This window comes from Microtus pennsylvanicus, chromosome 5 (genome assembly GCF_037038515.1).
Source record: "Microtus pennsylvanicus isolate mMicPen1 chromosome 5, mMicPen1.hap1, whole genome shotgun sequence".
Taxonomy (NCBI): Eukaryota; Metazoa; Chordata; class Mammalia; order Rodentia; family Cricetidae; genus Microtus; species Microtus pennsylvanicus.
In genome coordinates this window covers 15,836,970-15,853,408 of record NC_134583.1, presented here as the reverse complement: position 1 = coordinate 15,853,408, position 16,439 = coordinate 15,836,970, and the positions used below count along the sequence as shown (strand labels likewise).

The 16,439-nt window shown below is 41.1% G+C and overlaps 1 protein-coding gene across 1 annotated transcript in view; it reads left to right on the top strand.

Moving 5' to 3' along the window:
- Positions 1 to 411: 411 nt before the first annotated feature.
- The window catches only part of Gpr63 (G protein-coupled receptor 63), a 47,554-nt gene continuing 31,526 nt past the window's right edge, over positions 412 to 16,439 (top strand). Inside the window, exon 1 of the mRNA XM_075971297.1 lies at positions 412 to 595. The gene's annotated coding sequence lies outside the window, so the exon portion shown is untranslated. The remainder of the gene's footprint in view (positions 596 to 16,439) is intronic.

The window sequence follows — 16,439 nt, the reverse complement described above, 5'->3', positions numbered from 1 at the left end:
AGCATCAGGAAGACTGTACACTCAGTGGAGGAAAATAGTCCCACGGAGCCATGGTTTTTAATTGGCAAATGCGACCCAGAGATGGAGTGTTTGGTCAAGACCTTAACAGAGTGTTGGCAGCTCAAGCAAAAGCGGGGTTCCCTAGGCGGCCAAGTAGAGGCTAGGCGCCCTCCATGTAGGCTCTGAGCACTTACTCCCTTAAATTACTCTTGCCCAGGAGCATAGAGGGAGGTGGTCTGGGGTCCTGGAGCAGGAGGAGTCTGAGGTTAGATTGCTGTGGCCTCCCAGGATCCCGTCTGTGCTGCCCCCTCCCCCTTTCCTTGCCTCCTCCCCACTCCTCTCTGCACCCTTACCTCGCGGCCTAACCGGCAGCGGGCGCCTTTAAGAGCAAGCGCTGGGTATCCGGGGGCGGGAGCCGTCGGCAGCCGGCAAGGCGGAGGCACTGCCGGGCGATGCCCCGACTCTCCGCCGCCGCCTCGGCCTCCTCCTGCGCCAGGGGCTCGGAGCCGCGGAGCTGCGCTGCGATGTCCGCAAAGTTCCAGGAGGCAGCGGCCGGCATCTCCCTGCGCTCCCGCCGCGGCGCCTTTTGTGCGAGGTGCGAGCGCGTCCCGGGCGGGCGGGCGGGCGGGCGAGCGGGTGGACCGGTGGCGCGGAGCGCGGCTCTCCCGGGTCCCCGCTACTGCACCCGGTTGACTCGGCAGCCAGCGCCCCGGAGAGGCTCCCGGCGGGGACGCGGCTTGCCGGAGGCGGCCCGATGCTCGGCGCTGCTCCGGGCCTCCTTGATGCCGGGTACTCCCGCCGGGGCCCCGCCGAGCACAACCTTGCGGAGGGCTGGGACCCTCGGGAACTTTCCCGCTCTGGGTTCTCGGTTCTGGGCTAAGACTCAGCATGTTCGCTGGCGTGCTTTAAACAGCTCAGCAGCACAGCTTTATGAGAAATCTTCCCCACGGCTGGCTCAATTTTCAAAGTGATCATTTAGTCTTTGATGAAATATTTAGACAGTCTAGAATACTTAGGAAATACGGGCATCCGCCTTAGGATACACTTTTCCTCGGTGAGGTAGGGGTGAGGTTTAGCGGTATCTTTTAAAAACTGGATTTTCTTTGTTTATCGACCAGTTGGCTTTTCATCAAGTCTTTGATTAAGAATGGTCCAACTTCTTAAGGATTTTTAGGAGTAATGTTTCTAAGAATGACAAACAAAACCCGGTTTATTGCCTACTATGACTTTACTTCAGACAGTTTTGCCCATGGAGGAGGTAAGTAGCCATGTGATAAAATCTGATAGAAAGTTCATTTACTACACGCACAGTCTTTCTCCACGTGTCCCGTATGTGAAGGAAGCCCCACATGCTCACATTCTGGCCTGACTACCCTCCTGTGCTGTGTTCTCCAGTTACTGAGGTGAGCTGATGGTGTCCGGGGAAAATCAAAAGTGCTGACAGAATTGTGAGCTGTGTTGCATGGTACCACGTAGCCCACATTTTGGTGACACAAGCGACTACATCACCTAATTCACTTTGAACAATAAAAATAAAACGCCGGCTCTTCCAGAAAGTATCCTGAAGTGTTTAAAGTAAGTTCATTGGCATGTGTTCCTAGACAGTTTTGTGGAGGAAAGATACTTGCTACTCATGTAGTCACCATAGCGGAGGAAGTGCCTTATCTGTAGCATGGAAGTTTTGAAATGACAGAAATAGCCACGGATACTTGACAAAAAAAAAAAAACCCAAAACACAAACAAACAAAAAAATCCGGGAACATTGATTTTTGTCTTGGATGTGACTTTGCGGTTATATATACCGGAACTGAAGCGTAGCACAATATTTTAAGTGTTTTCTTGTATTTTTCAGTCAACATTCTTGGAGAAAAATTTACTTAGATGACAGTCACACCCTTTAAACCTTAACTCTAGTCACAATTGTCCCTTTAGTTGGTTGGTCTCTAGGCAAGATGGTAAGAATTGATATTAAAGATGGCTGTGACTGAGTTAGTAGAATTAAGCTTACTAATGTGACTGTTTTTAGAATTGTATAGGTGTATTTGACTTGAGCATACATTTTATGAGGATTCTTTTTGAGACCCCTCTCTGTACACACGGTATTCATAGGGATTTATGTAGGTGATATAATGATGTCAGACACATGACTGTTATCTATCTCTGTCGTCTGGTCACAGGGAAGCGAGCGAGGGTCGCAATGATGCATGCCCACTAAGAACAGTAGATCTAATTGATTAGAAGCTAAAATAGTTCTTTCAGGGAGTGTTAGCCAAAGAATACTGATTTCTAGCACTTACCTGAACTCTTATGCTGGGACCAGCATGCCCTATACCAGTGATCTTAAACACACATTTATCTATTAACATGATCCCACCACTGGGTGGTTGAGTCAGGCATTTCTCTGCTTCAAAAATTTGCCATTAGTAGGTAGGTAATATTTAGATAAAACTTAGTTCATCAAGATGGTGTTTAGTTTTGTTTTTGTTTTTTTAAAGCACATCAGAAATGACCGCTGGTGATGCTTCAAAAGCTGGGGACTTAGCTGACCTCAGAGGTAAACCTGGGGGGCGTTCTGTGTTTTCCTTTGTGAAAGCATCTTAAATGTTGATGGTCTTTGCTGTTTGATTTGACAGTGGCCCACTGATGGTTGGGCAGACTGTGCCCATAATACAATGCTGCGGTCACATTTAAGGGTAACAATCTTCCTTCTTTGGAGTACTTCAGAATTTCAGCATCTGCATCAACATTAGAGGTGGAAGCAATAACCCATTAGAGGGTTTTTATTTTTGCCTTAATTTGCTAGGTACTTGGGAAATCCATTTGCATTTACTGTAAATGTTGTTTACATTGTTGCAAGTGGCATTCATCATAACCTCCCCTTCCTCTGCTTTGACAAGCAAGATTCCTGTGAGTTCTTAGTGTTTTCTTGAGATACATTTAAAAGTCCCACAAAGTTTACATTATGTCTCTTTACCTTAAGAAACTCACATTTGAAATGTTTGCCTAGGAAGGTTCACAGCTGTTTGACGCTGACGGGATCTTGGTCAGTTACCGTTTAAGTTGCTTGGGAAATCTCGGTTTTCAGGTCAAATGTGTCTTTGATTTGAACTGGATGATGCACAAACCCAGTACTTTTTCAACCACAAAACATGCGGAACATTCCACATAATTCGCAGTGTGGGCAGCCCAGCATGCTTTAGTGTTTAGTCGGCTTAAGGCGGCATGTCATGATTGTAAAAAAAAAAAAATATGGTTTCTCAAGTTGACAGCAGGCTGCTTCTGTCTTTGAGCTTGGCACATAGGATCAAATGCCTTTTCCTCTACACAGATCGATGAAGACCAAGCTGACGAATGAATTTCCGTGCATTTCTGTCTGTGCGACAGAAGGTTTAGGAAGCTAAAGAACGAAACTCTAGTATACTGGAAAGTTCATGATCATTGCACATGTAAGGAGCACGTAGGAAAGATTTTAATATACCTCCATGGGTTTGGGGAGGAGTGTGTGTGTTTGCCATTCAGAGGGTAACTGCTGGTCACCTATTGAAATTAATAGGTCCAGCTGAGATTAAGAAGGTGACCAGCCAGATCCTGTATCAAACATTGCTGATTGATTCGTAACTAATTTCCAGTTGAAACTCTTCTTATTTTTTTATTGTTTGTTTTACATACTGTTTGGGGAGTTTTGACCAAAGGTTATCGGCTAACTTTTTACTTGACCAGATGAGCCCAGTTTGTATCTAAAGCACTGGGAGAAATCCACCTTGGGGAGGAGGCCGGAAGAGGCAGACATCATTCTGCATGGTGGTGGTGACCTCCTGAATGGAGACACCCTCATCGTGTCCTACTTTCTTAAAGGAAAAAGAAAAAGCTTAGGCGATTTTAGAGAAAGATAATCAACAGGGATTTAAAAATGCCTACCGTTTGGATGATAGTTAGGTTTTGACTGGCAATGATGTGAGAATCAATCAACTTGTGTGCTAGAGATTTATTTAGTTCTGCGTCCAGGCTGCAGGTGTCTACTACAGTTCTTTGCTCTCCTGTGGCATCCCTGGAAGGATGCAGGTACAAAGAGGTTTAAGGTTGGGAGGGTCATGGTATCCACTACCTTCCAGAGGTAAATGTTTGCCTCTATGTGTATAATATAAACCATTCTTTCCATCATTTTAGCTTGTCTCCATTTTCACCCAGGCAAGGAGGGGAGCATTCTGCTTGCTCCATTTTGATTAAACCCACACAAACTCAAACGCCATCTAAAATCTTACTAGCGAGAGTCCAGTCCTGAGTTTTCAGTTCGTTGTCTCTTTGCATTGTCCAATTCTTTCATGATGTGTTAGTCTTAATCCCCAGACCATCTGTTAGTGTTCGTCACAGCTGTAAAATGTTATCTTCAAAGGAAATACAACAGTTGATAGTGTGCAGCAAGAATGGTTTCCTCTTATCAACTTCAGTCACCTTTACTTCATTCATGCTTGGCTACCGTAGGTTTACACACTCTGAGGCACACATAACTGCTCTGAGATTAAATGAACATTGCTTATTATATGGTCATCTTTAAAACTTAAAGATTGTTTCTCTTACCTATGATAACCAGCGCTTGGGCTCTTTGAATATAAGTTTGTAAGATTTAGATGCACGGAACTTAGCTTTGAGTTGTGCCTGCACATGTAGACCTATATTTTATCCATGATTATATTAATCTTTCTTCACTCTGTCAATAACATTAAACTATAACTTGGCCAAATATTATCTTTGAAAACTAGATAAGTGTCATATTGGTTATTTATCTTTTAAAATGTGTTTATTTCAGTAACAGAACAAGAGATGCAAAATGGGCATGGGCAGGAAAAGAACATGAGTGAGTTCCTGCCTCACGCTCAGAACTGAAGTTGTCTTTAATCATCCAACGTGACTCTAAGGGGTCCATCATTGCTGCATTTTCCATGCTCATCCCTTAGTTTTAGAATTTAGCATCAGCTGTGGAAGGTGAGCAGCACCCCATATCATTTTCTGGACCAGTTGTTTTCTTCCACCTTACAACAGGTGGTTCTTTCTTTGTCTAAGTCAAACAGTCAAACATTCAAACTTAGTTTACTGTTTTCTTCCAAGCTGGTGTTTTTTCATGGCTTTGCACTTAAAAACAAGGTGTTTTGTTTGTTTGTTCATTTTGCTTTTTTAAAAATTGCTTTGTTGAATATTGTTTACCTCTTTCTTTACTATCATGAAGAACTGTGTTTGGATTAGTAAGACTTTTTGTTGCTGGGACAAAGACCTAATAAAAATGGCTTAATGGAAGGAAGGTTTATTTTGTTCATGGTTTCAGGAGTTCTAGTCCAAGGTCACTGTCTCTATTGCATTAAGTTTAAAGGGAGGGGAACCTCATGGTGTAATGAGCCTTTGGAGGAAGAGGCAGCTGTTACCCCATGGAAGCCAGGAAGCAGAGAGAGAGAGAGAGAGACAGAGAAAAGCCAGCAAAAAGATACCATCCTCAAGAACTTTATCCCAGTGACTTGCTTCTTCCAAGCAGGTCTCATCTTCAGAGTTTTCAGTACCCCAGTATGGGCGTAAAGATGTGACTGCATCAATGGGCTTATCCATTGATTAGGTAATGGCTTTTAAGATCTACTCTGTCTGAATGATGAGAGAGACGAGATCTAGTAGCTGGTAACCAGCCTGTAACAGGAATGTTGGGGGCAGCACTTGGTATCCAAACTACAGCAGTGTCTTTGTATGTTGGCATGAATGTAATAGACATAGGCAGACTGGACAGGTTCATTTTTTTTTCATTTTTTTCTACAAAGAGCATTATTTATGGTTTTGTTTTTCCTACTGCTTCATCCTAAAATACTTCATTTCTTATTTTTGTTTATCTGGCACTTTATGTTAGTTTAACTACATGAATGTGTATCTTGTGTGCCTTTGCTCACTGTTATGATTTGGCGATTCATGCTAAAATTTATTCTTGTAGTTTTTTTGTACTTTTTAACAATTTATATGTTTATAAGGAGGTGCTTGTCAATATTACTGTGTTTAAAAAGATAAAATTAAATGTTTTGTCATATCATAAAATAAATTTCTGGCTGTCTGTGGAGCCTCTCATTGTTTCTCTTCCATTACTGCTAATCTATGCTTCTCTTTCTTCCTTTTCCATTTTAAATATTGTAATATATAATGTGTCTGAACTCTGTGATATAGTTACTTGTGACTTACTTTTTAACATATTTATTTCCTTAAATGGTGTTTAGATATATTTCACCCTATTCTGATCTCTTCTTAGGTTGGGTGCTTTATTTAAAGACTTTAGATTTCCCACATATCCCCATTTAGCTCTTTATCGGAATATCTAAAAAAAAAAAAAAAAAACCATGCAGCTTTAAGTATTTTCTATGGTATCTTTTTAATGAACCAATTGATTAATTTACGCGTATGGGTATTTTGCGTGTCTGCATCTGTGTACCGTGTGTGCAGTGCCAGTGGAGGCAAGAAGGTGCATCACGTTTCATGGGACTGGAGTTCTAGATGGTTATGAGCTGTCATGTGGGTGCTGGGACTCAAACCTAGGTCCTCTGGGTGATCACCTATTGCTCTCAACTGCCAAGTGATCTTTCTGGCCCTGTTAGTATTTGTTTTGATTCAAGTCCTTAAGACTGAGGTTCTGAATACATATTGCTGTTCTTGTTCATTTCTGTTTGAGTTATGCTCAGAAAAAATGTTCTGTATCATACTAGTTCTTTGATGCTTGTTAGTGTTGTGGGTTCCAGCAAGCGCTCTGCTTTAATAAAGGTTCCCATGTCACTCATGTAATCTATATTCTTTTGTTTCTAACTGGGTCAGCTCTTTACGTTTATTAAGTTTTCTGCTTAGTCACTCAACTGATGAGATTTTATTTATTGATTTATCATTTTCATCTGGGTAATTAATGTTTTGCTTTTTGAGGACTGTTATAAACAAAAATTTAAATTTTAAAACTTTTTTATGACAAATTAAACCTTTTTGTCATATGTGATGACTTTATCTCTGGTACTGTTATTTGACTTAAAATCCTTTCCTTTGATATTAATGAAGCAATACATTGTTCCCTATAGATTGTGTTTGCTTTCATATGCCATACTTCTTTCTGCAATTGAAGCTGAATGAATCATTATGGTTTTGGATGTGTCTCTTGTTAATAAGATATATCTGAGTCTGCTTTCAACTGGAGAATTTGGTTTTTTGTATTTGGAGTGAAGATTTTTATATTTAGATTTAATTATGATCAAGGGTTATGTATTTCTCCTCTCTTTTCTGCATCTTCTTTCCTGTCTTAACTTTTTTTTGACTAGATTGACCACCCCCCCCCCCTTCATTTTTAGTTTTCCGTTTACTAAATGAGCTTAAGGCACTGACTGGAAGCTCTGTATTCTTTTAGTGATGATCTAGATAATTTTATTATGAACCTTCATTTCTATTCATCTAGTGTCTTTGTTCTCTATTGTGGAATTGAATTGTGTCCTCCCAAATGTGTATGTATGTACATATATATATATATATATATATATATATATATATATATATGTATATGTATATACATATACAGTGTAAATGTGTTTGGAGATTGCACCTGTTTTGAGATAATTCAGGTTAAATAAACTCTTACAGGTAGACCCCAGTCTTGTAAGACCGGACAGACAGATCTCCCTCCCTCTCCAAATGAAAGTATTGTGCCAAGGGACTCGGGAAGGTTATACAGGTTAGGAACGAACCGATCCTGATGCCACCTTTCTCTTGCACTTCAGCCTCCAGAGCAGTGAGAAATATTCTCTTGTTTAAGCCACTTATGCTGCGTTTTTAATAAGACCTCAACCTTCCTTATTGAAATCACCAGTTCCTAAGAGCAATGTATATGACCCCACCTCCCATTTATTTTTTGTCAGTATTTTAATTCGCATTCCTTCTTCTTAAATTATCTTTTTGGTGTTGTATCCAGTACTTATGTGTAATTGCCATGACCATCTTTCTTGCCTTCTCTGTGTGTGGATCAGGCCTTCTATCTGAGGGCCCGTTTTTGTCTGGCAAATATTCTTTACTTTTCCTTTGCTGAGTGAGTGTGTGGGGAGAGTTTGCTTATAATAATATTTTTAATTACCTTCTTTCTTGAAGAGAGATCCTCTGGGTATTAAATTCCTTTCTGACAGATAATTACTGCAGCACATCACAAAATGTGATTCCAGCAACCTCTACATTTTATTATTGCCATGGAGAATTAAGCACCCAAGTCTGTTTTGCCTCCTTTGTTGGGGAAACTGACTTCTTCCAAGATCTTTTAGAGACATTCTCGCCACAAAGATAGTTTCCTGTGTGGGTGCATGTGTGTGGGCACATGTATGTTATAAATTTCAATCTGTTGTTTCTGAGTGGGAATAAAAAACAAGCATACATGATCCTGTTAGGGATCAGACTGACTATTTGAATATTAGCATTTTTTGTAATTCTGTTAACTTTTATTTATTATCCTATGAATACTATTTTCTGATCATCTTACACTCCAGTTGCATGTTTGTTCACATGTCTATATTTCTTTTTTTTGTTTTTGTTTAGTTTTGTTTTTTTCGAGACAGGGTTTCTCTGTGGCTTTGGAACCTGTCCTGAAACTAGCTCTGTAGACCAGGCTGGTCTCGAACTCACAGAGATCCGCCTGCCTCTGCCTCCCGAGTGCTGGGATTAAAGGCATGCGCCACCACTGCCCAGCAGTCTATATTTCTTATTATCTCATTGCTTGTACTGCTTTTCGTTCACGTCTCACTCACGTAAGTCTGTTCAGAGCATCCAGGGAAGTATCTGCTCTAAGGTATAGTTCACAAGTCATTTCGTTGACTTAGCTTTAATACCAGATACTTTTTAATTTCTACATTATTATTTGGCACTTCCCCACATCTGCTTACTATCAATTCCTTACTGTATCATGTATTTCTTGTCTAATAATTTCTGCACCTGAAGTCTCTGTGGGTGTGCATTTTAGCTTCCTTTCTGTTGCTCGGCTAATATATCCTGACCAAGAGCAACACAGGGAAGGAAACGGTTCATTTGCTTAGCTTCCAGGTCGCAGCCCATCACCAAGGAAGTCAGGGAAGGGACTCAAGCAGGAACTTGAAGCAGAGCTCAGGAGGATCCCTGTTGTTGCCTTAGTCTCTGCTGATGTCCAGCTAACTTTGTATATAGTTCTGGACAGCCTGCTCAGGAATGGAGCTGTGCACAGTGGGCTGAGATGTCCAACATCAATCATTAACCAGTAACCCCCTGCAAACATTCCCACAAGATGATCTGATAGAGGCTTTCCTGCAGGATGACTCCAGGCTTTGCTAAACTGCCAGTTAAAGCTAAGCTGCCGTGTCCTTGTTGTTTCTTTCCTCTTGCTCTCACTGCCCCAGTTGCTTTGGTTGGTTTGGTGTTCTGTGAAGGTACCCTGCTTTACCGTTGCCTGGAAGTAGTGTTTTCCCTCAGCTGCCAGTGAGCTCCTGAGCGGGGACATGCTTGCACCCCCACTAGCTTGGGTGCCATCTTCATCTGGGCATTGTTGAATCAGATTGTTGCTGGAGGATATTTTTTTTTCTGGGGGGAGGTGGTACCTGATCATATTGAAGAAACTGTTTTATTTATGAGGCAAAGAGACACATGTAAGATTGGATATCTTTGTGGTACATATTAGTAAGCAAACCACAATCAAACCACCATGGGGTTTTGTTTTTGAAAATAAAAAGCTTAGGTAGGAATGGCAGCGCTTGTGTGTAACCCCAGAACTCAAGAGATTAAGGTAGGAGGGTTTTGAGTTCAAAGTTACCCTCAACCACATGTTTTGAGGATAATATTGGTTATGTAAGAACCTGTCTCAAAAACCTGGGAAAACAAAACCCTACCTATGTTAATTTATCAAGTTAAGAAGACACAGTGATTTCTTCCCCTTCCCTTTAAGCTCTAATTTTGTTCATTGCTATTGTGGTAGTTTGAATGCAATTGCCCCCCATAATCTCATAGGGAGTGGCACTATTAGGAGGTGTGGCTTTGTTGGAGTAGGTTTGGTTTTGTTAGAGGAAGCGTGTCACTGTGGGGGCAGGCTTTTGCTTAAACTTTTCATTGTCACTCTTAGTCAACTTCCTGTTGTCTGAAAAATGTAGCACTCTCAGCCCCAGCACCACGTTTGCCTACATGCTGATAATGGACTGAACCTCTGAAACTGTAAGCAAGCCACCCCAATTAAATTTTTTCTTTATAAGAGTTGTGGTCATGGGGTCTCTTCACAGCAAGAAAAACCCTAAGTCAGCCATGTTTTCTCTGTTGATAACTCTGTTAAAATTTCTGTGTAGGACCTGAAACTGACCCTTTATTGAGACATATTTTGGTTAAAGATATTTAACCTTTAAATAAATTTCACTCATTCATATACATACACACACACACACATATATATATTTATATGAATGAATGAAATTTATGCCTGTAGATGGAAGTTTCTGTTCTGCCTGGTCCCACAGCCGTTCAATTCCAAAGAAACACACAGAGGCTTATATTAATTATAAATGGTTTGGCTTGTTAGCTCAAGCCTATTATTAACTAGCTCTTACAACTTAAATTAACCCGTAACTCTTGTCTATGTTTAGCCACGTGACTTGGTGCCCACACCATGTTCCCCCTTTTTCTTTTCAAAACAAGACCTGAATGTAATCTTCTTTTATCAGTGAGGCAGTCTCATCTTGTTTCCTCTGCATCTGGTTGGTGACTGTAAACTGAGATTTTCCTTTTTCCAGAATTCTCCTAGTCTGGTTTCCTTGCCTATACTTCCTGCCTTGCTATTGGCCAGTCAGGGTCTTATTAAACCAATATGCGCGACAAATTTTTGCAAGTACAAGAGCATTATCCTACACCATGTTCCCCCTTTTTCTTTTCAAAACAAGACCTGAATCTAATCTTCTCTGTTTATCTTTTTTTCCTGACCATTATCCATAACAACTTGTAACCAACACATTAAACAAAAATAAGTATCCACAGTTCATTTTTTGAAACTGTGGGTATAGTTTTCTAGGCTACTTTCTGCTGATTGGGGGCACTGATAATCTTATGGGGACCTAAGGAAAATTTAGGATTATGATTAAGTCCTGACTGGAGTATTTTGTGAGGCTGGATCATCTCAGCCAGGAGTCTGAGCTGTTTTAGATTTTGAGCTCAGAATGTTCTGGACTGTAGAAACTGCAACAGAGATGCTCTAAAACATTGGATCATCTAGGCCATCTATGCCTATAGGAGATTTTTCAGTGTTTCTTTCTTGATTAGACCTCATTTTTCTTAATCCAGAACGGATCCACATGTGCCCTGGCAATACAAAAGCATGAACTTGTCCATATTGGGTTTCATGATCTAAGTTGGTGAGGATGACCAGGTCTCTTCCTCAGAGGGCACCAGATCTCATTACAGATGGTATGGGTCACCATGTGGTTGCTGGGAATTGAACTCATGACCTTTGGAAGAGCAGGCAGTTGATTCATATATATTAGATTCAAATGTTTGACCTTAAAGAAAACTATCTGGCTTCATCTTCCAACTTAGTTTGGTTTAACTCTGGCTTTTGTGTTTTGATTTAAAAATGGCAGTAATTTGAAACTGGTCTGTGTTGCCTTATTTCTATCCTTAGAAGTTAATGGTGGATAACTGGAGGACTCTTTGGGCAGTTCAGTTTTGAGAAGAAGTACTCACTCTATGCTTATTTCAAATTATTACACCTTGCAAAACATTTTAAGAAACATTTATTTCTTATTTTATTTTCTTCTTGTTGTTCTTAGTGCTAGGTTTGAGTATGTAATGTCTTAGGAAGGCGAAGATTCATAGGTTGGAGCTTTAATCCAAGATGCAGTAGTGTTGAGAAGTGAAATTCTCGAGATTAGGTTGTGATGTCTCTGTTCTCATGAGTGGACTGATGTCCTTGTCATGAAAGTAATATTTACTGCAACAGTCAGACTGTTACGGGGCTTTAGAGGGGGCTCAATAAATAGATAAATAAAGCACTGCTGTCCAAGTGTTAGGACTAGAGTTTGGATCCTCAAAACCTTTGTAAAAGTAGGGCAGTCATGGTATCCACCTGTAATCCCAGCAGAAAACAAGAGGTCCCTGGGCAAAGCTGGCTACCTAGAATAACTGCAGCTGACAGTGCCAGGTTCCAGCAGAAACCCTACCTCAATAAATAAAATGGAGGATGTTGATGAAGACTGGATCTTTACATGAATACACACATGCATGTGCTCCTGCACATATGTGTGCAAACACGCATGCAGATACCCCGGCATACATATCTACATGTAGAATAAATGAACTGTGTTGTTCATAAATGTGAGTTTGGTTCTCTAAGAGTTTCTTTTTAAGAATTATCTGTTTTGTTTTACATGTATGATGTTTTATCTGCCCCCATACTTATGCCCCATGTGTGTGCAGTGTCTTTGGAGGTCAGAAGAGGGCACTGAATCCCGTGGGACAGGAGTTAGAAACAATTGTGATCCACCATGTATTGGGAAATGAACCTGGGTCTTTTGGAAGAACAGCCAGTGCTCTTCACTGATGGGTCATTTCTGCAGCTCAAGTTTGACTTTCTCTTGCTGGTGTGTGGGTTTGTGCTCGCTCTGTCTCTCAGGCTTAGCTTTTCTCTCTTGTTCCGTGAGATGCCAAACATGAGGGCCACTTGGCATGACAGAGTCTTTTAATCACCTCCAGAACTGTGTCACAAATAGATTCTCTTCCTAACTTACCAAGCTCAGATATTCTATTCTTTCAGACAAGGTGGACTATCCCACATACTAAGTTTTCCCTCTTCCCCTACACAGTGCAGCAGTGTGGGTACCGCTTTGGCTGTAAGCAGTCAAATAGAAAGAAACTAAAGATCCCAGCCTTTGTGACACCCGATATACATTTACTATAAGATGGCAATAAAAGCAAGCACAGTGGTGGAATGGAGATGGCGACAGCTTCGAAATCAGCCTGGAGCAATGGCTCAGCAGCTAAGGCCACAGACTGCTTTTGCAGAGGACCCAAGTTTGTCTCTCAGCATCCATGTCAGGAGCCACACAGCCACCTGCTGTTCCAACTCCAGGGGCTTCCAAAGCCCCTGGCCTGTGTGGGCATCTGCACTTATGTGCATATATGTCTATAAAGGTATCCATCACTGGAAATATCAAAGACAGGTTTTTAATGATAATACTACAATTGGCTGGGTTCCATTTGGGTCATTGCTCTGTTCGTCAGCGATGACTGCCCATCACTGGACAATGAGAGTTGAGCTTTTACTCTGCTGTGCTCTTTTAGGAAATAATTTATTGCTGCATTCTTAATATTAAAATCTTTTTGTCCCAATTTTTTCCTTACATTACATAAAAAAAAACACCAGGATAAAAATCATCTCTTAATCTAGATCTAAATTAGTTAAACTAGAATCTAGTTTAAGACTTAATCCTAAACTAGAATCCCATTTCTGGCTTATATGGGGATTCTAGGAAAATGGGTCTTTTGGCAGGTAAAGGAAAGGGGCTTCTCTCCAGGGCTGCACTGTGTAGGTCAGTTTGGCTTGAAGGAAAAGCCAACTTCCTTTATATCTGATTGAAGATATGGTCATTCAGTAAATGACATATTTTGTAGAAGTCCATTCAATTCTTTTTTATCTTTTTCTTATTCAATTAACAGAAACCATGAATATCAAGAGAATTTTCACATTTATTTCATTAGCTGTTAGGCAAATTCTAATGCTTGGGCCATGTTGTTGCAGAGGGTCTTGCCAGTATTGAATATATACAGGGTGCATGCATACATGCTTACATATACATCCCTTTGTGGCCTCAGTTACTCTCATAGGCCATTCTGCTAGGAAATCACATGACAAGGGCGTGAATAAGATATAGTAAACATGCAGAAACTTGTCTGGACACAAGTATAGCAGTGTTCAGAATGGCGTTTAGTGCCTTTTCTTTCCTCCTCCTTTGTGCAGAAACAATTCAGAAATCACAGTTCTGCGATCTGTGTGCACACTTGACACGGAGCCAGTGAATTCCCTACGGGCTCTGGGTCTTCTGTCTCACATCAGTTGCATCAGCACTTGTGAATTTGCCCAGCATTTACTGGCTCTTTGTCTTTGAGCAGCAGAAGTCTTGTTGAATGGCGGTACCTTTTATGTCATTACTGGTGGGAACCTCGGTGACAGGCAAGTACTGGGCCTCTCTTAGACCTTTTTTTCTCTTGAGATTTATGTGACACTTAATGAGATATATTTCTTTGGTGTTTAGAGTTCACCTTTTAAGTTGGGCAGGGGTGGTGTCTGCCTTTAATCCCAACACTTGGGAGACAGAGGTAGGTGGATATGTGAGTTCAAGACCAGCCTGGTCCACAAAGTGAATTCCAGGACAGCCAGGACTGTTACACAGAGAAATCCTGTCTTGAAAAACCAAAAGAAAAAAGGAATTCAGCTTTTAATTTCCTCTTATTTTTAAATGCATTGTAATTTATTTCAAGTTTTAAAATATTTGTGTGTATGCACGTGTGTGCATGTGTGCATGCATGCGTATGTGTGCATGTGTTTACGTGTGTGCATGTGTGTGCATGTGTGCATGCACCTGTGGAAGTCAGATAACAGCTCCAGGTGTCTAATGTCTCCTGCCATCTCCTGGGTCATCTCACTGTCCTACCTTGATTTTTTTTTTTTTTTTGGTTTTTCGAGACAGGGTTTCTCTGTGGTTTTGGAGCCTGTCCTGGAACTAGCTCTTGTAGACCAGGCTGGTCTCGAACTCACAGAGATCCGTCTGCCTCTGCCTCCCGAGTGCTGGGATTAAAGGCGTGCGCCACCACCGCCCGGCTACCTTGACTTTTTTTAAAGATGAAAATGAATATTGAGGATTTTCTTTTAACGGGTTTCTCTTTAGCTGAGGTATTTTTCTTGGATATCGTATTTTTGTCTCATAACAGCTTTGAATACTAAAGCCAAAGTCATCTTTTGTAAAAATTTAAACGTCAAGTATTTTAAGTATGACCTCAGACTTTTCAGAATCTTCTTAAGCTTTCTAGAGTTATTTCTAGAAATGGGGGAGAATCGAGGTCACACCAACCTGACACTTTTCTGGGTGCGTTCGCACAGTCTTCAGCCCTGTTCTGAAGGGACAGATAAGGATCAGTGTGGTCTTTAGCTCTGTTCTTCTCCTCTTGCGTTGCTTTTCTAGCTTCCTGCTCAGGAGAAGCGACTCATAATTCTGTATTTTCCCTGTGTTCGTCATTGAAATTGCGGTGATACTGAGTTATAGTTGTACAATGTAGAATCACTGGGCTAAGGGTTTATCCTTTTTTTAAAAATTGACCAGTTATTATATATAAAGATTGAGGTTATTTGAGGGCTCTGGTGATGTGAAGGTCTTCAGAGCACTTGCTATGAAATATCTATTCTACCATGTCAGGAAATGTGCCTCATGACTGGGGCCAGGTGGGATGGTGAGGTATGGAGTCTACTCAACTATCCCAACATAACTGTCAGAGGTTATGCTTGAACTCTCTCCAAGGCGTTATCTGGATTTGTAGTAGGAACAAGTGCATTGGATATGCAGTATTTCCTCACCTATTTGTTTTATCTTTTTCTTTCTTTGTTTATGTAGGTATGTGTACAAGTGTGTGGAGGTGGACATGCATATTTGTCGGTAGAAATGTGTATTTGTGTGTGTGCTTCTGGAGGCTAGCGGTTGATCCCCAGTGCTTTCCTGGGTTCCTCTCAAACTTCATTTCTGAGGCAGTATTTTTCACAGAACCCACAGGTTTTCCATGTAGCCAGGCTGGCTGAGCCATGAACTCCTTGCCTTGTTTCTCTCCACCTTGCCTAGCTCTGAAGTTACAGACAGGCACCTCCTCAACTTCCCTTAACGCGGGTGCTGGGGGCATGAATTCAAGGCCTCATGCTTGTGCAACAGGTTCTTCACAAGCTGAACCACCTCCCCAGTCCTATTTGGTTGTAGAATATAACATGTCATAGACCAGTGTCAAACTCATAGACAGTGACTAAATGTGATTGATATCTGAGACATATTTATTGGCTTGATTCGATCTATCAGGAATAATTAGTTGGAAATAAAACTTGTTGTTATATCACATCATGTGGGGATCTAGGAATAAACTAAACTACCTTTATGGTAGGATGTTTCTAGAAAACATATAGGGAAGATAGAACCGTCTACACTTTTGGAGCAATTAAAACACAAAAAAGAAGTCCACTTATTGTGGTGACCTTAAGATCTCTGGAGAGCACACTGTGTAGTTTTGTTACACCATGTCAGAAGTTGTGCCTGGTTGACAGTGCTGAGGTGGGGTGGAAGGGTAGGGATTCTACTTGACTTTTCATTTGGAAAGAAATGGCTGAGAGTGGCTATTTTTTTTTCCATAACTGAGGTTAGAGAATGAAA